Below are 24,556 nucleotides of genomic sequence, written 5' to 3' on the forward strand. Positions count from 1 at the left end.
ACGAGGAGGGGCGAAGGCAGCTGTCGCTGGAGTCAGGCATATCCTTGGGCAGCGCTGACTGCGGACAGGACCCCGAGGTTGGGAGGACACTTCCGGAAACGGCCGCCAGGCGGCGCCCGGAGTCAAAACTAAAGTGTGGACCGGCGCGACCTGATGGGCGGAGGCTTGGCAAAGCCCTGGAGAAGTGAATGACACGAACCGATCCCGTGGTGGGTGTAATACAGAAAATGGGGAGTCTGCTTTCCGCCCCTGCCATAATAGGGGCTTAAGAATTAAAATAAAGGCAAGTTGCTGCCATCCGTCCCCGAGTGAACGTATGTACCCAGGCCTTTCCAGTGCTTTTTTTGAATAGGTTTACTGGGTAAACTCTTTTCCTGATTTGACTAATGATCAAGGGTTATCATTCTCCATTCAAAAAAAAGAAAGAAAAGAAGTAAGAGGGAAGGAAGGGGAAGAGAGAAGTGGCATCAGTTTAGAATCCCAGATCCAGGCTGTTCATGGAACAGCTGCCTTGTGTTTCCTCAAATGTAATGTTTAAGTACTTTTGCCTAATCCAGTAACTAGTTAGCTTGCTAATTTTCAGGTGAGCAAATAATACGGCCGCTGAAATTGAAAAGCCAACGCCGGGTGTAGTGGCAGACTCCTGTAATCCCAGCACAGGGCAGGCAGATCTCTGAGTTCGAAGCCAGTCTGGTCTATAAAGCAAGTTTTAGAACAACCTGGGCTACACAGAGAAACCCTGAATCAAAAACAAACCAACCAAGAAAGCTGAGTTTCTCCCCACGTAAATTTGCGTAGCTGTGTGCCTCTAGCCTATCCCCAGAAGAGGAAGGCGCTGTTGCAATTTTGCTTAAAAAAAAAAAAAGCCAGGTAGTGGTGCCTGCAGTTCCAAGCACTGGGGAGGCAGAGGCAGGCAGATCTCAATGAGACCAGCCTGGTCTACAGAGTGAGTTCCAGGACAGGCTCCAAAACTACACAGAGAAACCCTGCCTTAAAATCAATTAATCAGTCAATCAATCAATAAATAAATGAGCACGTTCAAATAAATAAGTAAAAGAGCGAGTTCCAGGACCTGCTCCAAAGCTACACAGAGAAACATGTCTCTCAAAACCAAAGGAAGGAAGGAAGGAAGGAAGGAAGGAAGGATGGAAGGAAGGAAGGAAGGAAAGGAGGGAAGGAAGATGAGCCCAGTGGGTCAAGACTATAATCCCAGATACTTAGGAAGATGAAGTAGGAGGGACAGTAAGATCGGGGTCATCCAGCTTAATGAGACCACGTCTGAAAACAAAGAGAGCTGTGGATGCAGCTGAGTAGAGCACTTGCCTGACATGCTGAAGACCCTAGTTAACTTCAATTCCCAATGCCGGGAGGCGGGGACAAAGTGGCTACAGTAACATCCTTCAGTAGTCAAATCTGCACAGGTAAAGGAAGAAGTAACAAAGCCGGGCAGATATGAATGCAGTCAAAGGCAGGGTGGAACCCAATACAGTACTTGATTCTCACATCCTCTATGATCAAATGTATTTCCAAATTGGCCCAGAGATATTTCTAAAAAGGAGAACATTCATTCTGATGTTGGCTATTTACTACCTTGTTTCCATTAAATCTTGGCTCTCTTTGTAAAGGATAGTGCCTCTGTGTGAAATGTGAGAATTCCCAGAATGCAATGCTAAGATGAGCTTCCCAGAAGTCCTTGGATCTGAAACCCCTTCTCAGGAAGTCTTTCTTCAAGCTCAGTCTCAGCAGAGGTTTGCAGAGAGGTCTCTCCTTCAAAGGATGACGTTGGTTTCGTGTGTGTGTGTGTGTGTGTGTGTGTGTGTGTTCAGGCGCACACGCACCCACCCCCTGTTGGATCACCTGTAAACTATCTTGAAATCCACACTGTGGGACTAGCGTTTCATTAATACTGCTATTCACAAAACAGAAAAAAAATGAAGGGCAACATTTTTGAAATCAGAATTCATTGATACAATGAATCAAAAAGTAGTTGGTTTTGTTACTAAAAGTTACAAGAAGCTGGGCCCTTTTGTAATCTTGCTTTCCTTTAACTTTTATTTCTATCTTCATGACTGCAGACAGCCTGTGTTAGTAGCGCCTTCCTGTTTTATGTGTTTGACAGCGACACAAACAGTTGGATGGCCACAGTCTACCCATTATCTTCCCTGGAGACTGCAGAGCTGGCCCAAGTGTTCTTCTGGAAGAGAGAAACGACTCTTTAAAAATCTCTCATGATTTTAGGCTTGGTTAACTTTTGTTCCATTTTTTTTATTCTATTTCATTCTATAGCCAACTTTGCCTATAAAACCCAAGTTTCCTTTAGAATCGTTTCATCCCTTAAAGTCCTCCACTGCTTCTTGCCCAAAGAAGGTATTCAGACTTCTCAGGAAAATGCGCACCTCTGAATCGGACCTAAAACGCAAACCCTGGAGCCCAATGTTGACAACTTCAGGCCTTCCCAGGCAGCCTCTGGGTTCCCACCAAGCAGATTTTAAGGGTGCCCAGAGGTTGGGATGAACTTTGATTTGCAAACAGATAATGTTTCGGATGCAAATTTGGGCTGGGGGAGGGAAGGGATAGAGCTCAGAGTTAAAAAGAGCAACTTTCAGAGGTGTTTGAGTAGCTCGGTTCAACCTCCAGTTGAACAAAAAAGCAAAAAACGCGGCAGGTGTGGTGGCCACGCCTTGAATCCCAGCTGCCCTCGCGAGCAGCGCTGTAGAGTTCAAGGCCAAGCTGTCTACTGGCGCAGAGTTCTAGGCCAGGGCTGCACCAGACCCAATCGCAGATAAGATAAACAAATAAGAATTTTAAAAAAACTTAATAGTAGAGCATTTACTAAGAGGTAAGGCGTGTCTACGTCTGACGTGGCTCCGGGTGAGAATGTGCTCCTGCCGAGACCTGTTTTGAGCCTCTACCGTTAACTGCAACAACACAGCCGTTTCCGCAAAACCGTGAGACAGGTCCCGGTGCACTTTAATCCCTGGCAAGCACTGCGTTTCCGCGTGGCTCGGGATTGACCCAGGTTATTGCAGGGTGCACTTGGGGTCAAAACTCAGTGTCCTTCCACCTTTGGTTCCTTAAAGTCCGTGGCCCTAGGAAAGGTTCAGTTGAATACGCTTGCTGAAACCTCTTCTATCCCAACTCCTTATTCAACCGTGGTAATCAAAACTCACGAAGTGAGTATTTTTCCCCCCTTTTTTTCCCTTGTGTGACAGAGTCTACCTATCTAGCCCAGGCTAGACTCAAACTTGAGGCGACCTTCCTGCCTCTGCCTGTAAAGTACTGGTGGTCACAGCACAGGCGGCCACAGTGAGTGGAAAGGCTTGACGTCTCAAAACCGTGTCAAGTTCTTAGTGTTTATCTAGTCTACAGATTCTTTCCCTCTCCAGCAGTAAACTGAAAACGCAACTCCCCTGTCCGAGAGCTAGGAAAGCTTGCCTTATGGGTGACTAGGAGTTATAAACGGTCCAGCGAGCGACCTGAGAGACCGGGTCCGCCCAACAAGCTCTCCCACGGTGGTCTCCCGAGAAAAGTCAAGGCGTGGGGGAAGAGAGCCGCGAACTTTGACCCCTGCGCGGCACAAACAAGCCTGACCGCACCCGAAGAGGGCCACGGGTAACCCAAGTGGGGAGAACTTCCGCGTTTGAGAGAGCCCCGCCCACAGGACCCACCCACTCCCTGTTCCGCCAATCCCGTGGACCCATCGACCGCTCGGGTTTCCCAGGGAAGGCCAACCGAACGCCTATGTGCGACATGGGGCCCGAGGCCGGGCGATCAGGTAAGGTCAGTAGAGAGCCTATCAGAGCGCGGCAGGGGGCGGAGTCGGGGGCGGAGCCGAGTGGGGGCGGGGCGCGCTCCGCGCAATCGGGTGCGATTGGCCACCCCTGGCGGAGCCGCACCTCGGACAGCAGCAGCGGCGGCAGCGAGGGTCCTGCGTGGAGAGTGGAGCGCGACGCGGACTCGCGGGCGGGAGGCTGCGCGTGGGGACGCAGCACGCGAGGACCCGGCCCAAGAGCGACTCGGGGCACGAGTGAGAGAAGGCGGTGGCGCCGGGGTCGCGGGTGACAGTGCTGAGGTGAGAGCGCGGGCGCCAGAGTGACAGCCGGAGTCCCGGCGCGGGGACCCGGAGCAGCGGCCACGAGCATCCCGGGAACGGAGTTGTCAGTGCTTCGGGGGACCGGGAAGGAACCGGGACGGGGAGTGCGGAGGGGACCCCGAGAAGGACCGCGGGCGAGGGAGAGGACCAGGATGGGGACAGGGACGGCGAAGTAAAGAGTGGACTCCGAGTAGGACCGCTGGTGAGAGAGGGGATGCCGAGAGGGATGGGGAAAGCAAGATGAGGAGGGGACCGAGAAATACCGCAGGTGAGCAAGGGGACCCCAGAACGGAATTGGGCAGTGGGATTAACGAAGCGAGTTGAATAGAGACCTGGAGAGGGACCAGGGGCAGTGGGATGAGCGAGAGCACCCCAGAGGGACTGGGACGGTGGGATGAACGAGAAGATCCGCCCCAGGTAGACCTTTGGGGAGAGCGGACTCAGAAAGGGACCGGACCCGGGGAGTGAGCGGAGGAGACACCGAGAAGGACCGGGACTGCAGACTGAGCAAGTGGGTTTGAGAGAATCCAGGCAGCGGAATGAAGGAAGGGCACCCAAGAGATAAGCAAAGAACCTCAAGGGAGGCCAGGGCAGTGGTTCTGGAAACTGCTCTCTCAATGGATGTAAAGAGGACTTGAAGAAAGTTTAGGACAATTGGGTGACAAGAGGGGTCCCCACGAAAGGACAAGACAGATAGGTGTCCCAGAGCAGGGCCAGCACCGGAGCCCAAAGAGAGCGGGTGAATGGGATAGCAGAGAAAAGCGAGCGTTCAGAGCGAGAGTGTGGCTTTCTGACCTGGCAGTCAGGTACCTGGGGGAAAAACACCGGCTGCCTGGGTCCTGGAGGCATCCGGCGGGGACCGCAGCAAAGCTGACACCTGGACACCGATGTTCCGCTTTTACGAATCCTAGGTCTCCCCGAGTGTTGAGTTCCGGGACACTGGAAAGGGGATCATGTGATGGCCCCGGGAATGAAAGACACGGATCGCAAGGACTGGCCAAGGGCTAGCCAGACGATTTGTAGCGATTAGACTCGCGGGCCGCCTCGCCTCTTGTAAACAGCAGACTGGCTTCCCATCTCTTTACTAAAGTTCGACCTGGGGAATTCCTTGATGAAAGATCTGGGGGAAAACTAGAGGGGCTTCCCTTTGACCCCATCCCAAGAAGTTGGAGGAAGATGTCTTTTGGAATATCCTCACTTTGGATTAATTAGTATGTTAATTTTGATACTGTGTGCTCCTAAAGCAAGTTTTGGCTTTTTGTTGTTGTTTGTTTAGTTGGTTGGTTGGTTTGATTTTAGTTTTTCATTTTCGCTCCGTGAGGAGTTAAGAAACTTTTTCCCATTTGGCAGCCTGACCCTATCAGTGTTTGCAATGCAGATTTAAGAGAACCGGAGCAGGTTTTGTAGTTAAGGCTGTTTAAACTTTGATGTGTTAGACACAGTTAGAAGGTCACAGTCAATTTTTCAAAGCAGTTGCTGGGGTCGATAAACGAATGGCACTATCTAGGCATCTAAGCCAGATATGCATATTCAAAGCAGACGCAGTAGGTCTGTCTTAAGGCTGGGACAGAGTTGAAGCAGTCGATGGTGGCAGGTTCGAGGATAGCCTTCTCCTCTGAGGGATGGGAAAATATCATGACCCCAGGGCTGTGTTAGGTTGACATGGCCCCACCCACCTTCTGAATTCAACCCCAAAGCACTTTATTTAGCCATCAACTTTATATTTGAAGATGTTTTTTTTTAAATCATGATTTTTTTTCTTAAATTATTTTTTGGATTAACGTTCCAAAGCAATGAATTTTCATTGGGGCATTTTTTTTCTCATTTTTTTTTATTAAAGATTTCCATCTCCTCCCCTCCTCCTCCCCCTTCCCTTCCCTCCCTTCCACCCATACCCTCACTCCACCCCTCCCCAAAGACAAAGAGCCATCAGGGTTCCCTTCACTATGTTAAGTCCAAGGTCCTCCCAGCTCCCCCTAAGTCCAGGAAGGTGAGCAACCAAACTGACAAGGCTCACAGTGAGCCCGTCCATGCTGTAGAGTTCATGTTCATCGCCGTTGTCCTTGGTTTCTCAGTCCTCCTCCACCGTCAGCCACATTCAGAGAGTCCGGTTTGGTCCCCTGTTCCATCAGTCACATTCCAACTGGACTTGGTGGTCTCTCATTGGGGCATTTTTATATAACTCTTGTATTTCATTTTTTTTTTAATTTTTCCTTTTCTCTGTTTCTGACACTGCTTCTGCTCTCTTCATCACTGTATTATTTATTTCTGTCTTTTTGAGTTTTTTGGTTTTTTTGTTTTGTATTTTGGTTTGGTTTTAGAAACTTAGAAAAGGGTAGTTTTAGGGAAATAATGGGGAATTAAGTACTATTCCATTTCTATTGTCTAGATATCTCCTCCAACTCAGGTTTCGAGTGTGCGGAGTTAGAAATCCCTTCTCTGGGCATGGCAGCAGGACTCAGGATGCTGAGACAGGATAATTCTGAGCTGGAAGCTAGCCTGGGCTACCTACTCAAGGAGTACCAAGTCAGCCTGGACTTTAAGACAGCATCTCTAAAGGCTGAAGAAATATTTCACTTGTGTTTAGCACTAGGTAGCTCCACCAAGAGGTATTATTTCCAGTAGACACAAGCTAGGGTTGGGGATTTCCTACCTAAGGAGCCCAAAGCCCTGGGTTTGGGCCTCAGAATAACAACAAAAGTAGGCTTGTCTAGATCTGCTGTTGTTTGTTTAGGTACAGAGCATCAAACCCAGGGCCTTTTGCATGCTAGGCGAGTGATCTTCCCACCGAGCACACAAGACCAACATCTGAAATGATTTTCATCCAGTCGATAGTAAGGAAAAGCCTTGTTCCCACCCCCACCACCAGAAGTTCTGATGCCATGAGATGGAGCCAGGTGTGGTGATGAAAACCCACCCACTAGAAATCCTCCCCTGAGGGACACCTGTGATGCTGAGCACAGGACCAGCTGCAGCAGGCACAGATTTTCCCAGAATTCAAAGAAGTGAAGTTAAGAGGGTGTTTGGGGCAGCGGGGGTGGGGGGGTTTAAGCCAGTTAACAGCTGTGTCTCTTCATCTTAAGGGTAGAGCATGGGGGGTGTGCCTCTGAATGGGAAGCCCCCACCCCAGTTCTTCCAGGAGCTCAGAGAAGTGTCTGACATAGAAGGGTTTGGTTTTTTTGGTTTTTTTTTTTTTTTTTTTTTTTTTTTTTTTTGCCATCTTGTTAGCTCACTTCTGAGTGGTGCAAATAGTCATTTCTGAAGTCCTCTCCTGAGTCATCACCCAGGCAGTGATGGCAACCACTTTCCCGTATGATGTTGATCCAGGGATGATGAAGACAGAGCGGAGTAGAATTCTTCCTGCTAAGAGGAGCCTGTGCCCTTCTTCCCTGGGGGAGGAGTGTGAGAAGATAGGAATTCCTGTGAGATCATTGTTCACTTAAAAGGCTTGTTTCAGCCAGGCAGTGGTGGCGCACGCCTTTAATCCCAGCACTTGAGGCAGAGGCAGGCGGATCTCTGTGAGTTCGAGGCCAGCCTGGTCTACAGAACAAGTTCCAGGACAGCTAGGACTACGCAGAGAAACCCTGTTTCCAAAACAAAAAAAAAAAAAGAAAAAGAAGAGAAAGGCTTGCTTCCTGCTTTAATAAGATGCAATGACAGGAGAGACTCAGGTGAGCTCTTGCATGTTCTTCCTTGCTCTTAGCGGAGCCCAGGAGCCAAGCACCCGCCTGACACTTTCCTTACTGCATGGCGTCCTGCACAGTGGGTCCATTGTGCTCTCGGAGGCTGCCTGCCTATCTAGCGTGGCTTAACAGGCAAGCCAACCTGAACAAGTGTTTTCATTGCTTGCCAACATTCATAAATGCACGGTCTTCAGTAGAGCAGGGGGTAGGAGTGGGGCCAGTGCTGGAGAGCTGAGGCAGAGGAATCACGAAACCTCCCTCTGCACCGGTGTCCTTTCCAGTGTTACATACAGATGCATCTTCCTTCATAATTTGATTCTGATTTTAATTCCTTCCTCCTCTCCCCAAAAGAACAGACAGATACACACACGTGCACACACAGAAAGACATATATACATATATGTGTATGTATGTATGTAGTATATGTATATATGTATACATACATACATACATACATACGTACAAGGAAAGATCCTGCCTTAACATATTTGGGGACTTTGGGGACTTACTGAGAAAACATCTTCAATTTATCTTCCTTCAGGGAGGAAACTTCTGTCACTCACAGGGGCTAGTTCTTGAGTTCTTATTTTGGGGTGCAGTTTGTCCTGGATGACTTAACTTGTGGTGGGCTAGCCTCATCACCCGTTTTGCTGGCTGCTCAGCTGTCTGTGAAAATGTGTTTAGCTCCCAGCAGCGGAGCAGTCCGTGTCTGAGTCCATCAGCAGCGGTCCCGTCATTTTACCTCCGGCCTCCATGAAGAAAGCGAAATCGAATCCACCTTCAGTGCTTTATTTTAATAGTGTAATTAATGGATGAAATATTCATTGGAAGAGTTCAACTCCAGTTTCTTCTGCTATTTTAAGGGGAAACGTTTATTCCCAGATTAAACTGGGATTCTGTAGTATATACTCATCTTTATTATATTCGTTTATCTGCTGTGTGTAGGTATAGGCTCACATGTCCATGTGGAGGTCGGAGCACAGCCTGCAGGAGGTGGTTCTCTCTTTCCATCACGTGGGTCCCAGGGATCAGACTCAGTTCATCCGTGTTGGTGGCAAGTGCCTTTACACACTGAGCCATCTCACCAAACCTGTGTTTGTTTATTTTATAAGCGAGGACTTTTTCCTTTTCTTTTCTCTTATGTGTGTGGATGTTTTACCTGAATGAATACCTGTGTACTGCATGTGTCCCCTAGAGTTACAGATGCTTGTGAGCCACCATGTAGGTGCTGGGAACTGAACCCGGGTCCTCTATGAGAACAACCAGTGCTCTTAACCACTGAGCCATCTCTCTGGCCCTGCCAGCCCTGTATTTATGGTTGTGTATTTCACTTTCTTTCTGTCTGTCACTGTCACTGGCGTATGTCCATGACAAACAAGGGCAATGGCAATTCAAACACATCTTGCTTCCCCCTACAATAGATTCCACTAATTAAGTCAGAAAGCTTTCTTAAATAAGCTAATAACTTAATTGGTCTTGGCAGTAAACACACTAACCAGAATCATAGTTCATGGCCAATTTTCTGTTTTATTGAGAACATAAGTCCTTTTAAATTTTCATTTAATGTTTAAAGTATCTTTTATTCATCCTTTGACCACTTCATACATGTATACAATGTATCTATATCCATTTCAGGACACTCTTCTCTGTCTCTCAACATGCCTCCCTCCCACCTCATGTCTACCACCCCACCCCCACACTCTGTGTATGTAATCCACTGAGTCCAGTTAGTTCTGCCTGCTGGCATGCTGGCTGAGTGCTGGCTCATCTTTGGGCTTCATGGTGTGTGGGTAACCCCAGCAGCAGAGTTCATGAGTGCAGCAGGCATGCCATGCCTAGCAGATGTCACTCACAGCCCCTCCCTATCCTCCAGCCCATACACAGCCTTCCTTTGGAGGCCTGGAAGGCTCCTGGACACAGATGTCCCATCTAGGGTGGAGCACTTGCCTGGCACTTCTCAGCACCCCGCCCACTTCTGAGTCTGCTCATTCGTTGCCGCCCACTGCAGGAAGACATCTTTCTGACCAGGGCTGAGAGCAGCATTAATCATGGGGATACACAGAAGACTGTGCTTTTGGAATGTGCAAATTCATGTTATTTTATTGTATTTATTTAGTTGATACGACTCAAACTCGGGACCTCAAATACACTAGGCAAGTGCCCTGTCTTGGAACTATAGCCCCCACCACAAATGTTTTCAAAAAACCGCTTTGACATGGTTTCTAAGTGACCTGGGTCAAGATCTAGTAGTAGAGAGAGGATGATAAAGGTGTTTCGGGAGACTTTATGCTTTTATTGTCTCTGCAAAACTGCTTTGTTTCTGTTTTGTTTGTGTTGTGACGGGGTCTTAGGCCATAGCCAAGCATGGCCTCTCCTCTCCTCTCCTCCTCTCCCCTCCCCTCCCCTCCCCTTTTCTCTGCTCTCCTCCCCTCCTCTCCCCTTTCCTCTGCTCTCCTCCCCTCTCCTCTCCGCTTTCCAAGTTCTAAGATCACAAGCATGATCACCACACTTGGTTTGCAAAATCCTTTCAGCCATTATATGCAAGGTCCCTGTTTCCACGTTTCCCATTGCCTGGCCGCACTGAGGAAATGGGCGGGAATTCCTCGTCTTTGCAGGCCTCCATAAGGTGACAGGATGGGCCTGCCTCATCTTCACATAGCTAAGTGTGGACCATGAGGTAGGAAGTATGCTCAGTAGTGTGTGGAAGAATGAGGAAACAGTAATCGGAAAATTAATAGTCATGTTCGTGGCTCCTTTCTAGTCCTCAGTGAACATTTGGCTCATCAAAAGGATCTGAAGAGGGGGCCCATCAAGATGACCCATCCCTTTTATTGGGGGGGAGTGGTTTTTCAAGACAGGGTTTCTCTGTAGCTATTTGGAGCCTGTCCTGGAACTCACTCTATAGACCATGCTGGTCTCGAACTCACAGAGATCCACCTGCCTTTGCCTCCCGAGTGCTGGGATTAAAGGCGTGCGCCACCACTGCCTGGTGACTTATTCCCTTAAAGCACTTGCCTCTAACTCTGATAACCAGAGTTCAGTCCCTGTAACTCACATAAGGGTGGAAGAAGAGAAATGACGTCTCAAAGTTGTCCTGTATCTCCACATGTGCGTCATGCATGCCCACATACACCAGCACACGCACACATACACAGTAACAATAAAAAGTCAAACTTAGAACAAAGTTGGGGTAGATATGATGAAGATACATTGTTTACATGTATGAAATTGTCAAAGAATAAATTTAGGATACTCCATGGGCAGGAGAGATGGCTCAGTAGTTAAGAGTGTGCCCTCTTCTTAAAGAGGATCCAGATTCAGTTCCCAGTAACAGTATAGTTGTCTTAAGACCTCCTGGAACTCCAGCTCCGGGGCATGTAATAACTCCTTCTTCTTCAGGTACCTGCATTTATGTATGCACATAACCCCACACGCATGCTTAAAAATAATAATGATAATTTTAAAAAATATTATATTAAAATAATTTTTTAAAATAAAGGATGGGAAGAGAGACAGGATTCCCTTTGGAAAACAAGAACAGATGTTAGCTCTTCATTGTTTGATGCTGTGGAGAGAAGACCTCATAGACTCAGAAAGACCTAAAACAGCCATCTTTTTTGGCTCCGTTATTGTACCACCTGCATGGCCCTGAGTAAGTTGGTAACATTGGAAGCATCAGATTTTCTCTTCTGTCCAGTAAGAATCTATAGCACTCTGGACTCTTGAAATGAATGAATGAATGAATGAATGAATGATGGCCCTGTGTTAACTGCCAAGAACAGTGGTAGGCGCAAATGGCCCAGTCCACGGTGGGGTTGCTTCTTTTACCCCTTCAGATTGTTTTCTCTAGCCATCTTCACTGTGCTCTCCCCGGTTATTGCTCAGTTGAATGAACCTGACTCCAAAAGAACAAAGAATAACTTTACATATAGGGAAACTGAGACTCAAAGAATCAATGACTTCCCGAGATGACAAAGACAGTAGCAAGCCTGACCCAGGTGAGGCAGTCCAGTCGCTTTGACTTTCTGTACTGGGGACTCTGCCTCAGACCCGGCTTTTCCTCTGGAAGCCCCCCACCCTCTTCCTCCTCTCTCACCTGCCTTCTATGGCCCTGTGATTGCCTTAATAGGGTGCTAGGGCAGGAGCCCTGTGACAACTGTCCAGCGTCTCCTTTAAAATGCTTTATTTTATAATTTTATGTGGGTGTTGTTCTGTCCCTTTGTGTAGATGTGGGTCTCTTTCTGCCGAGTCAGCTCTCCATCCCCCAGCCTCAACTTTCTGTCCTGAGTACACAGGCACTTTGTGACTTCCTCAGAGGAAGGCACCGATTTTCTTCATCTAGACAGAGCCGCCAATCCCCTGGCCTAGTCAACACAAGGCAGGCAGATTTAGCAACCTGTTCTTGGGTTTGAGCACCCCATTCTTCTCACACTTATTTTCTGTGTTTTGGTTATTGCCGGGGGATTCCTGTGGCGGTCAGAGGACAACCGGTGGGGGTCGGATTTTCCTACCACCTTCCCCCTGAGCTATCTCACCTACCTATTGGCCATGCACTTCCTGCCTTGCCATCCATCTTTGCCCTGCCCTTTCAATGTCTTTGTCCCTCATCTTCAGGATTATTTTTTTTCTAGAATATTTTTTATAGACCCAGGGCCATGCATGTGCTGGACAAAGACTCTACTGCCTTGGTTCATGAGACCTCCGATCACCCTCTTCTCTCTTGAGTTCTCAAGGTATATGCTTTCTTTGTTCTAGGATATTCTGTCTGATAGTCCATTCTAGGGTTTACACTTCCCTTGTCCTTTGTAGAAGTTCATCGTCTTGGTTTTAAAAGGACAATCTCTTCTATTTCTAACCTTGCAACCGATACCTTAATTATTGAATTGTATTAAACTGTAACACTTTAGATCTAAACTAGTATTTAAGTATAGCTACACAGATAGTTCTAAAATACAGTTGCTGCTGCAGATGAAGATAATAGGGACAGTTCCTAAGGGAAGATTACCTCTGAGCTTGACAGTTGGAATGTCTGATCAGGAGACGTCAGGGTTTCTCTGGTTATCCCTGGCTGTCCTGGAACTTGTTCTGTAGACCAGACTGGCCTTGAACTCAGAGATCTGCCTGCCTCTGCCTCCTGAGTCCGCTGTGACTGTTGGGGTTGGGGTCTATTCGTTTGTTTCTTTGGATGGTATTATTACTTGGGATCTTTAGAAGGTTGCACTTTCTCTGAGATTCAGAACCAAAGAAGATGGTGATGGCTTAAGTCACTTCCACATGCTGTCCTTCCAAAGCATGCGCTCACCCTTCCTTTCTAGGATGAGCACTTAGTAGCTGAGCACAGATAAACTTGGGGGGTCTCCCCACCTTTAAGACTGAATTTCTTACTAACTTCTGGCAGATATAGCAAATGTTCTTTCTGTTTTGTTTACCTTAAGTCACGCCACTAGCATTTAGGGTCCACAAAGACAGGGGTTCTTGTTTTCACCCTTTGCTATCATCCTGTCTAGTTGCTTAGTGAATATTTAGTGGATGTCTTACAGAAATCTGGTGTGAGCAAGTTCTCCAATTGGTTGGCTAAAGAGTTTCATTGTTCTGAATGTAAGGAAGTAAAAATCCCGAGGAAGGAAAATACAGTTTGGAGACGTTTTCATGTCCTCTTTACCCTCTGGATGTTAGGTTTGTCTTTTGGGTTGGTCTTGCGTTCTCTCTGTTTTTGACCATACAAGCCAAGAATGCATCTCGGGCTGGAGAAAAATCTATGAAAACTGTTCGTGGTAAGGAGACGGCTCCGATGCCTATGGCACCTCCTTAGGTGCCGAGAACTTAAACCCACAGTAGCAATGATCCCAGCCGTGGCTCAGGAGCTCCCCGGAGTCTTCTCACTGCTTTCCATTGGTTGTGTATTGACGCTGGAAGCTGGTCAGCTCAAGCTCATGTCATTTTGGGGGTGTCATCAGCTTTCTGCATGTACGAGTAATTTTGTTTGAAATTCATTCTAAGCCTGAATTAAAATAACTGAGCACTGGCCAGGTCTTCCTTTGCCTGCTGGCAACCCCAGGTACTACCTTCAACATGCCCTCAAATACCAAGGACACACAAGCCCTCACTTCCATGGACCAGGGTCTACCAAAGGTTCCTGCCTCTTTCTCCAGCGTCTCCCCATGTGAACCAGGCTGGCCTTGAACTTGCCATCCTCGCACCTTAGCCTCCACAATGCAGGAGGTTGCTGGTGTGAGCTGCCAAGCTTGAAAAGTCTTTTTAGGCTTCAAGTGGCCTGATCGTGATGCTTTTTATGGTAAACATGACCTGCCATTAGCTTTACCAATCAACAACTGAGTGTCTTTAGTCTCTGCCTTATGAAACATTTCTTCCCATTTTATATATAAAATCTACCAAATCCCAGGCCATGTTCTGTCCATCACAGTATTTTAGCGCCACGAACCATGTTTGGAACAGAGGGGTGGATACTGAGATTGGACCTCTGGCTTTACATGGGCTAGACAAGCACGCTGCCAACCACTCAACAGTCTTCCCGGGCCGCCGTTATTTTTAAAGTTTTTTTTTTTTTTTAATTTATGTGTGTGTTCCGGGTGGTGGTGACGCACACCTTTAATCCCAGCACTCAGGAGGCAGAGGCAGGCAGATTTCTGTGAGTTCGAGGCCAGCCTGGTCTACAGAGCTAGTTCTAGGACAGGCACCAAAGCTACACAGAGAAACCCTGTCTCGGGGTGGGTGGGGGGAATTATGTATGTGTCAGTGCATGTATAAGTGTGTGCCCAGGGAAGTCAGAAGTAGCCTTTGGATCCCTTGGAGCTAGAATTGCAGGCGTCTTGTGAGCCATTCTGTGTGGGTGCTGGGATTTGTACTCCAGACCTCTGGTAGAGAGAGCTGCGAGTCCTCTTAATCGTGGAGCCCTCTCCTCAGCCTCTCCCTCCACTGCTCATTTCTGAAACAGCCTCTGACTAGGTTGCCCAGGCTGTCCTTGAACTCACCCTGAAGCCCACACAGGCTTTGAAATTCCTCTGTAGCCTAAAGAAGGCCTGGACTTGAAGCCGTCCTGCTTCATTGTCCCTACTCACCAGGACAGGCTCAGTAATGGTGAGTTTTAGAGAAATCACAGGAACCTGTTGAAGTAAACTGCCCCAGCCCTTTCAGATCAGGCAGTCGCCAGCCCATAATGAACCTTGCTGGATGGTTCTCAGTTTGAACCTAGGGTGGGAGTGTCCTAGATCCTAGATGTTCCCGGTGAGGGTAATACCAACCTTAAATCTCCTTCAGGGGATCAGTTCACACACACACACACACACACACACACACAGAGAGAGAGAGAGAGAGAGAGAGAGAGAGAGAGAGAGAGAGAGAGAGAGAGAGAGAGAGAGAGAGAGAGAGAGAGAGAGAGAGAGAACGCAAACCAAACGGCAGACTGACACCACCCAGAGGCACATGCACCTGCGAGGGCCAATGGGCGTCGGAACAGGAAATGCCGCATGCAGGCTGTTGGGCCTGATAGCACCGTGGGGCACCCTGCTCATGCTTCTTCATCTGTAGTTCCTCATAAGGATTTCATGGGGTTTCTTGCAGACATTTCATCCCTAAGCTGTGAAGAGAAGGCACTGTAGATTCGAAGAATAAAATGTGAAGGCGCTTTGATCGGTCTTCATTCTCCGGAACCCGGACCCGGTGAGTGCCTCTTGTGATGTTTCCACTACCTCCTAACAGGGTGTGTCCTGTGAAAGCACAGGGAGCACCCAGACAGAGGGATGATGGGTGCATTTGTGGAGCACGATGCTAACTATGCCAGTGGCTTTGTGGATGCCTGGCCTGGCCTGGTGTCGCTGCAGCATCAGCAGCAGGCATTGACCAAATGTCATAGATTTCGACATGGGATTTGTTTAGCTAGCGCCTGTTTGTTCTCTTTGGTGGGAACTGGGGGCACACGGGGGTGGAGGTACTGAGGGGGCGCGGACTAGAAACTTGTTTTAGAACATTTCTTCCCCAAATGTCAAAACGCAGAGCCCTGTGAAGTGCTCTTGAGGCTCCCAGTCTGACCAGGAAGTGCTGCTTGAGTCTCCCTTGAGTGTCTGCTAAGAGCTTCCTTTCTCAGAGTGAAGGCGCTTGACAGCCTAGGGGTGTCCTTGGCACTGAAGTCGTCTCAGGTTGATCTCTCCTGTGAGCCAGGCAGTCTTTCAAAGAAACTCACCTCAAGGGCTTGTTGACTGCTGAGGCATGTATGTGGGCTTGGACACTGAGGGGCCTGCATTTCGGACAGTCCATTGCGAGTAAGCATACCTGGTTTTTAATTTTATATGGACCATCTCATTATAAAGCGCCGTATGTTGACACAGTGTTCACACACGGGAGCCATTTAAACTTCCTGGTGAATTTTACATGAGGACTTAGGACCTTTTGCTCAAAGTCCAGCCGAGAACCTAAAGCTGAGACTCCGCCGATCCACCGGGTAGTAGTTTGACATAGTTGAGCTTTTGTATCAATTTGTCAAAACTTAGTATTTTAGTTTTCCCTCTTTCTTCTGGATCAGCAAGGCGAAGGCCAGGCTGCCAAGAGAATGTCATAATCTTGGCAGAAAAGCCCATGAGGAAAACTTTAAAAATATGCTAAAGGTCACCTTTTTAAAGGTGGATGCCACCAACCCTAATGGGTGCCCCAACGTTAACGTAACGTGTCAAGAGTAAAACCACTCAAATGGCACGGTGTCCATCCAGACCTTGAGAATATCACTTCCTGTTCTCCTTACTTCAGAGAAAGGTAAGATAGGGCAGAAAAATGGAGCAGTTTCTCACATATAATTCCAAACGTAGACACACAAAGATCAAAAGAGTTTGGCCACATTTACATGGTTTTGCAATTTTTTTTGAAACCATTTTAGTAACCGGGTTTGTTACTTACTAAAGTAGAAAGGAAAATACCTCAGCGTTGAGGTCATTAATTTCTGGGGCAGCTCTAGTCCATAAAATGAAGTCGGATGACGCAAGCAAGGAGGTAACTTTTAATTGACAACCCGTTCCTTTGTGTGTTAAAGTTAGTCTGAAACAGTCTGTGCTGGGAAACTGCCTCCCTGAGTCTTCAGTTCTTTTAGACAACTTTACTAGGCAATAGGAGCAAGGACTGAGCGGAAGGTGTGGGCTCGGACACAGCCCTGGCCAAGCTCTAACATCGTGTGTGTCTCGAGTGTAAACTGATTCTTGCTGTTTTTGTGTAGGGGGTACTGTTTGTTCAAGAATGCGTGTAGTGGCAGGGGGAAGGGCCTATCTAAAGAAAAGAGGAAATTAAAAATTTCAGATAATCTTTGAAATATAATGCCAGATTGTTTGCGTGCGTGTGCGTGTGTGTATGGTGTGTGTGTGTGCACGTGCGTGTGCGTGTGTGTTCGTGTGTGCTCGTGCGTGTGCGTGTGCGTGTGTGTATGGTGTGTGTGTGCACGTGTGTGCGCGTGTGTGTGCGTGTGTGTGCGCGTGTGCGTGCGTGTGTGTGTGTGTGTGTGTGTGTGTGTGTGTGTGTGATTGAAGTCTCAGAACCTCCAGGATGGGCCGAGTGTGTCGTTTCACAGTCCAGCTCCAAGTCAGAGCTGGGAGTGGGGAGAGGAAGTGGGCAGGGCCTCCCTCCCCCCCGACAGATTGTCTCAGATCTTATGGAGTCAGGGAAGGTGGAAGTCACTGCTGTGTCCCATCCGCCTGTGCCTGTCGGTTTATCCAGCGCCAGCAGTATGCCGCGCCCATCCAGATGACAAGGCTCACTCTCCCGAGGAAGGTGACACGACACACGCTGACCCTTCTCTCCAGTTTCCCGCGGTCACAGTCCTTATCTCTGGCCCGCGAAGATCACATGGACCCCTTTTGTACAAGGCCACATGTTAGCAGAAAGGGGGTGGGGCGGGCAGAGTTTCGTAGTGAGCGCGCTGTGTTTCCTGCTGCAAGTTATTGCCGTCGGTTTGTGAGAACATCTCGACACATTGGGACCATCTCATATAAAATGATAAATAAGAATCCACAACTGTGAAGGAGCCCAAAGTTCTAGATTGTTCTGGCTCAGCTCTGGCGGCAATGTAAAAAGGAAGCTTTTTAGAGGAAATACGACATCTGGGCCCAGATGCTTAAGAATTGCAGAGGCAGGTTATTTTTAGAACTGTCTTAGGAGTGTGCGTGTGTGTGTGTGTGTGTGTGTGTGTGTGTGTCTGTGTGTGTATATACACACTATATATAATGTATATATAACTCATGCACACACACACACACACACAGTGCTGAGAGGTTTCTGTCACAGGTAAACTTGCGCGCAGACTGTCTCAGGAAACACTGTTTCAAGCATGGTAATGCTGTGTGCCAGGCCTCATCAGTCCCTCATGGGCTGATGTGCACCATCTGACCTTGATGTGATGTAAGTGTCCCGCCAAGAGGCAACAACAGTCAGACTCCATCTCCAGCAGGGTCCCACATACCCTGTGGAACAGCTCAGGGGGTCAGAGAACAACATCTCATTGTATCACCAGTGCAGTTCTTCGAGGACGACCCCCGACCCCCCGATCCCTGCACTGTGGCTCACGGTCAGCCTCATCGTATTACTGTGGTTTTAGTCACGTATACTTGGGGTTGGCACAGGAATGTGTCTGCCATCTGCTCACTCCATCGCCTCACATACTCGCTAACGTAAGTTAGCAAGTGGGCATCAGCCAGAGTCCCCGCTTCCCGTGATCCGTGTGGGATTAAGTGAGATCGTGTCTGCAAAGCCCAGGGTTGATCATACTTCAGGAGAAGAGCCCTTGTCTGACGTCTGGTGGTTGTGTCTGTGCTTGATGCTTTGAAGTAGTATAGCTCCCATTCACAGCTTAACCAGAAAGTGATCGTGGGAAGAAAAACAGTGTGCCAAGCTTTGTATGGTCACACAGTGCCATGAGAAGACCACAGCATTTATCCCGTGCTCTGGACATGCAGACAGGACCCGCTGGTTTCCTTCCGTGTCCTCACCTTGTTCCATGCTACCCAGGCCAAGGGGTGGGAGGGCATGGGGAGGACGCAGAGTTGGCTGTAGATTCAGTAATTATTTGTCAAAACGATTATTTGGTCTGACTAATTCAGCTTTTACTCTGTTTTTCCTCTTTGCCTCCCCCGTGAAATTTTCCTCTCCATTCAATAGAACTCAGAAAAACTCAGGAAAGCAACATTTCAAACGAAGTATGGGTTTATTATCAAATTATTTATTTGTGCATGTGTGCACGCGTGCACATGTACATGAGGGTGCACTCACCATGCACGCATGTGTTGGAGCCACAGCCAGCTCTCACATGGTGCCGGGGGGTCCGAATCCTAGTCCACTGGCTGAGCTAGTGCCCCAGCCCAGAGCGTTGCCTTGTGTTTCACTCCCTTTCCCTGGACAGTGTGTTCTGGTGTTTTTTTCCTGCATGGCCACAGCAGGTTGAGATCATATTGCAACACGTTAGGTCAGCCTAAAAAGAATTGTTGGGTTTTTCTTCAGCAGGACCAGAAGATAAAGAAGGTTTTTTTTTTTTTAGTTTTTGTTTGTTTGTTTTATTTTGGTCTTGTTTGTTTGTTTGGTTTGGTTGTTTTTCGAGACAGGGTTTCTCTGAGTAACAGCCCTAGCTGTCCTGAAACTAAAATTTGCTCTGTAGACAAGGCCAGCCTCAAACTCACAGAGATCTGCCTGCCTCTGCCTCCCCAGTGCTGGGATTAAAGGAGTGTGCCACCACTGCCTGGTGGTTTTTAGTTGTTACTGTTTTGTTTTTGCTGGTAAGGAGTCAGTAAACCTTGATGGGTTGAAGCCATGATAATTTTCATGGCATGGTCGCAAAGCAGATGTGAAATTTGGAGATACCAGCAATACATAATAAGTTGACTAAATCAAGAAATCATACCCCTGTTGCAGGCTTTGTAGCCTCTGTGGACATAGTCCTGACACTTAGAAGTGTAGGTCTCTCCATCTGTAGCGTGGCGCTCTTGTGTCCTGCTTCTGGGTTCCTCTGTGTCCTGCTTCTGGGTTCCTCTGTGTCCTGCTTCTGGGTTCCTCTGTGTGTGTCCTGCTTCTGGGTTCCTCTGTGTCGTCGTCCTTGTAGCTGGAAGTCCCTATTAGACATTCCTAACACTTCAGGAAAAATCCATTTTTTCCTGTTTCCCTTTCTGATTCAGACACTGGTCACCTCATTCACAGGTCACCAAAATTGCCTCTCCTCTTTCTGGTCTCACACCCACCCACCCCTGCTCATTCTGAACTACCTCTTTATCTTTTGTCTTTTGTTGTTATTCGAGACAGGATCTCACTGTGTGCAGGCTCAGCTGTCCTTGAACCCTCTTCCTGCCCCAGTCTCTTCAAACTGGGGCCTGCACCACCCCACCCTCCTGCACAGACTTCTTCAAAAGCCTTCTTCTCTGAGGTTCCCACTTTCCACTGTGGTGTTCCCCACACCCATTCGGCTCCGTCCCCGCCTTATTTCTCCAGCCTCACTTCCTCAGCTCTCGGGCGGGCAGTCCCTTCTGCTCCTCTGCAGTCAGACGTTCCAGGCTAATTCTGGTCCTGTCTTTGGTTAGTTCATCAAAAGATTTCTCCACCAACTCAGACGTTACCTTTTTTCTTCAAGACCCAGTGTCTTGTTTGACTTTTCCCCTGCCTATCTCTGCCATCTTTTTGCTGAGCCAGGGTTTTGAGTAGCTCAGTCTGGCCTGGAACTCTACCAAAGCTGACCTTGAACTCCTGATTCTCCTGCCTCTACCTCCCAATACTAGGATTTCATCCATTGATTTTTGCTTTTTTTTTTCTTTTTTCAGGTGAGGGAGGGTTTTGCTTAGTTTGGTTTTTGAATCAGGGCTTCACTGCATAGTCCTGGCCAGCCTGAAACTCATTCTGTAGATCAGGCTGTCCTTGGACTCCCAAAGATGCTCCTGCCTCTGCCTTCTGAGTACTGGGAGCTTAAGGGTGCATGCCACCACCAGCGGATGGTTTTTAATTGATCAAAACAAAAACCAAAAATGTGTGTACCCCATTATATCCTCACTAGTGTTCACACTGAGTTTTATAATCTGCACATACTAATTATATATTCTAATCAATGGCTTCCCCGTGACACTTGTCTGGCATACCTGTGTCATGCTGCCACCATACCATCTTCTGCCTACCCTCTCCCCACCCCTTTCAGTTCCCCATCCTTCCTACTTCCTAGCAGTCCCTCTTCAACTTTCAGCTCATCTATAATTGTTTTTGGCTTTTTTTTTTTTTTTTTGAGATTCTCGTTTCCACAAAGCCCAGAACACGTGTGACACTTAGTGACACTTATCTTTCCATGTCTGGCTTCTGGTAAATCTGATTCCATCCACTTTCATGTAAATGATAGGATTTTATTCTTGGTCTTACATTCACCTTCGCCACCCTTCTCACCCACGGGCTAGCACCTGCCCAGTTCCATGAGGTGAGTGCTGTGAGCAGAGCAGCACTGAGCACGGTGTGGGTGTCCGCAGTGTCTGATGGCTGACTCCTCAGGAGGATGCCCAGGGAAGGCGCAGCTGGTTCACACTTCTCCTTTCCAATGAGGTTTTTTTGCTTTTGTTTTGAGACATGGTCTCACTATATCTCTCTGACTATCCTGGAACTTTCTATGTAGACCAGGCTGAGAGAGCCTCCTGCCTCTGCATTCTGAGGGTTGGGATGGAAGGCGTGCACTACCCTACCTGCTCTGCGTTTAGTGTTTTGAGAAGCCTCCATCTGTTTTCCACAGTAAGGATGCTGATCTATCAATGTGCACATTTGAACACAAGGATCCTGCCTCAAGCTTTCATCATTCACTCTTCTCGCCCTGATGCTATGGTTTCTGACTTTGATTCGAGGAGAAAGAAAGAGTAGATCTATGTCTGTGTAAATTCAACCAATGATCCTGTTCATCTCAAAAGGACTGGACTATTTTTCTAATTTAGGGGAGGTCTATCTTTTCCTTAACCAATAAGAAGAAAATTATGCTAAATTGAGCCTTGTGGCACAGGCCTGTAGTTCTGGCTACATGGAAGACTGAGGCAGGAGGATCAAAAGTTGAGGATCTATGTGGGCTACAGAGGCCAGCCTAAGCAACTTGGAGAGATCCTAAAAGTTAAAAAAAAAAGAATATTTAGGGGTGCAGCTCATCAGTAAAGCATTTGCCTGGTATGAGACCCTAGGGTCAGTCCCCAGCCCCCAACACACATACACATATACAGACACACACATATATGCACACACATGCACGCACACACACACACCTTCCTGCCCACATACACAATCTACTAATGTGAAAGTCAGCATTTCAAAGCTCACAGTTCAGCTTTTTAATGTAGCCATGATGCTGCTTCAACCATCACCATGATCTTAACCCATTGGTTTTCAACCTTCCTAACGCCGTGACCCTTTAATTCACTTCCTCGTGTTGTGGTGATCCCAACCATATTATTTTTGCTACTACTTCATAATGGAAATTTTGCTACTGTTATAAGTCATAATGTTAATATCTGTGTTTTTCATTAGTCTTAGGAGACCCCTGAAAGGGGTCTCGACCTGCAGATCTTGACTCTTGGCAGTCCCGTGTCCCCAACAGCAGAGGTCCCTGCTAGCAGGCACTTGCAGCGGCTTCATCACCAGGCAACCGCTAACTCTCTGGCTTTGTGAATCAGATGATTCTGGATATTTTTATGTGTGGGCTCAGACCATATGTGGTTATGTGTGTGTGTGTGTGTGTCTCCTCCACTTTGCATGTTCTCAAGTCTCACCAATGTTGTAGCATGTGTGAATACGTCATTCCCTTTTCAGACCGACAGTGTCCCAGTGTGTAGGTGACACTGTATTCTGTATTCTCATCAGTTGATACCATTTGATTTGTTTCTACTTGGTGATTGCAGATAATGTTGATGTGAGCATCCTCATATGCACTGGTGTGTGTGTGTGTGTGTGTGTGTGTGTGTGTGTGTGTGTAAGTGCACAGAGAGATCAGAGGAAGGCATCAGACCCCCAGTGCTAGAGTTACAGGCATTGTGAACCTCCTCATGTGGGTGCTGGAATCCAGGAGTGCATGAAGTACTCTTTATGGCTGACTGTCTCTCTGACCCCTATGGATACATTTTCGTGAGCGTATGTATTTTAGTTCTTTGGGGTATGTACCTAGGAGTGGGATTGCTCCTAGTTGTTTTTGTTATATAATAGAAACGAAAATTCCTTAACGACATCTCTGGAAGCCTCTCACACACCTACACAAATTTGTGTTCATTTAGTTAACTGGCTCCTGGATCTTCAGAAACAAGACAGACATAAAACTTCAACTTGGGCTCTGGGCAGGTGATTTTTAATTCTGAATGAATGGTCCCAATCGCCTGCCACCGTGAGGGCGTCATGCAGAAGACATGACTAAGCATCCTATTGCTAGTCATAATTAATGAAATTAAGGAGTGTTGACGTCATTTAAAGGAAAGACACAGGGCACGGGTGCCATCAGGAAGCTGTCAGGGGCAACTTCACATGGTGGAGGTGGAATTTGAACGAAGTCCCAAACGCTGGCCAGCTTTTCATCAGGTGTGGCAGGACATAATCAATGCGTGCTCAGCCAAGTTCAGAGGCTGTGAACAAAGCCTGGGGTACGTAGGGACAGCGGGAAATCAAAGGCCTTTTGAATCACCTAGCAAGAGGTTTGAACTCTGAACCAGAGATAGTGGGGAGCCATTTAAGCCATTTGAATAGAAGAGAGCAATGCAATCAGAGCCTTTGAAGGGACACTCCACAGCTAGTTTGTGGAGTGACTTCAGGGAAGAAAGAGATTGGGAATGAGAATTTGGACCAAGGGTCTGGACAGAAGACAGCCACAATAAAAGAGAAGAAAAGCAGCGGGGAGAGATTTGCCGAGGGCATTAGCAGCTCCGGGGAGAGAGCTGACAGCGCAGGAGTGAGGGAGAGGGAGGGAGAGAGAGAGAGCAGAGAGGGGAAGCTGTGAGCACAAACTCCTGTGTGGAAGGGTGGGGGGATAGTCACCTAAGGTGTCACAGGGTCTCACAGGGCCCCTGTGAGGAGGGCCCAGAGGTTCCAAAAGATAGGACCTGGGAAGAACCTTTCTGGATGTGGAGATGAGCAGGTTGGAGTTAGTGACCTTCACGTCCCGGAAGGTCCCTCCTTTCTGTCCAGGAAGGTCCCTCCCTGCCGTGATGTCTCAGCATGACGTAGGCCAAGTCGAGGGGTGGGTAGGCAGTGATGGAGGACAGTGAGGGGGCGGACGATTCCATGAGCAGGTCACAGGGCTAGGGTTAATCTGGTTAATCTGAGAGGTGGTTGATCTGGAGGAAGAAGACAAAGGAGGAGCTCAGGAGGCTATGGCCAGTGGTCTCCAGGTGGGGTGTAGACTACATAGGAGTAGTTCCTTCCAGGCTGGTTAGGGTGAGAGAGCCCCTCAGCTGACTTCAGGCACCTGGAGATTGAACTGTCATTCTGTCTGTAAATGTTCTTCTTGTGGGTAGGTAGGAAACAGGCCTTCACTTATTCTTTTAAATGTGTTTTCTTCCCCCCAAAGCATGGCCATGGGGTAGAATTGTACAAGCAACCAGGTAGGCCAGCCAGTCTGTGTTTCTTGTCATTGTTCAAGCTTTGCATTTTGGATGCTTATAATAGTGGGAAGTCAGTGTTCTGATTAAAAATTTAATTTAAAATTTAACCTTTAATCGGGAGACAGAGGCAGACAGCTCTCAGTAGGTTCGAGGACAGCCTGGCCTATAGAGCGAGTTCCAGGACAGCCAGAGCTGTTACACAAAGAAAC

At 47.9% G+C, this 24,556-nt stretch overlaps 1 protein-coding gene across 3 annotated transcripts in view; it reads left to right on the forward strand.

Annotated features, from left to right (window-relative positions):
- The first annotated feature begins 3,876 nt into the window (after nt 1-3,876).
- Taok3 (TAO kinase 3) overlaps nt 3,877-24,556 on the forward strand; it is a 189,010-nt gene continuing 168,330 nt past the window's right edge. For 2 of the 3 annotated variants that reach the window (XM_038345127.2, XM_038345129.2), the window contains exons 1-2: nt 3,877-4,072; nt 15,358-15,456. The gene's annotated coding sequence lies outside the window, so the exon portion shown is untranslated. Of the gene's footprint in view, nt 4,073-4,342; nt 4,362-15,357; nt 15,457-24,556 lie in introns of those variants that run through there. The other variant, XM_038345128.2, reaches the window with a different exon arrangement.

This window comes from Arvicola amphibius, chromosome 10 (assembly GCF_903992535.2).
Source record: "Arvicola amphibius chromosome 10, mArvAmp1.2, whole genome shotgun sequence".
NCBI classification, from domain to species: domain Eukaryota; kingdom Metazoa; phylum Chordata; class Mammalia; order Rodentia; family Cricetidae; genus Arvicola; species Arvicola amphibius.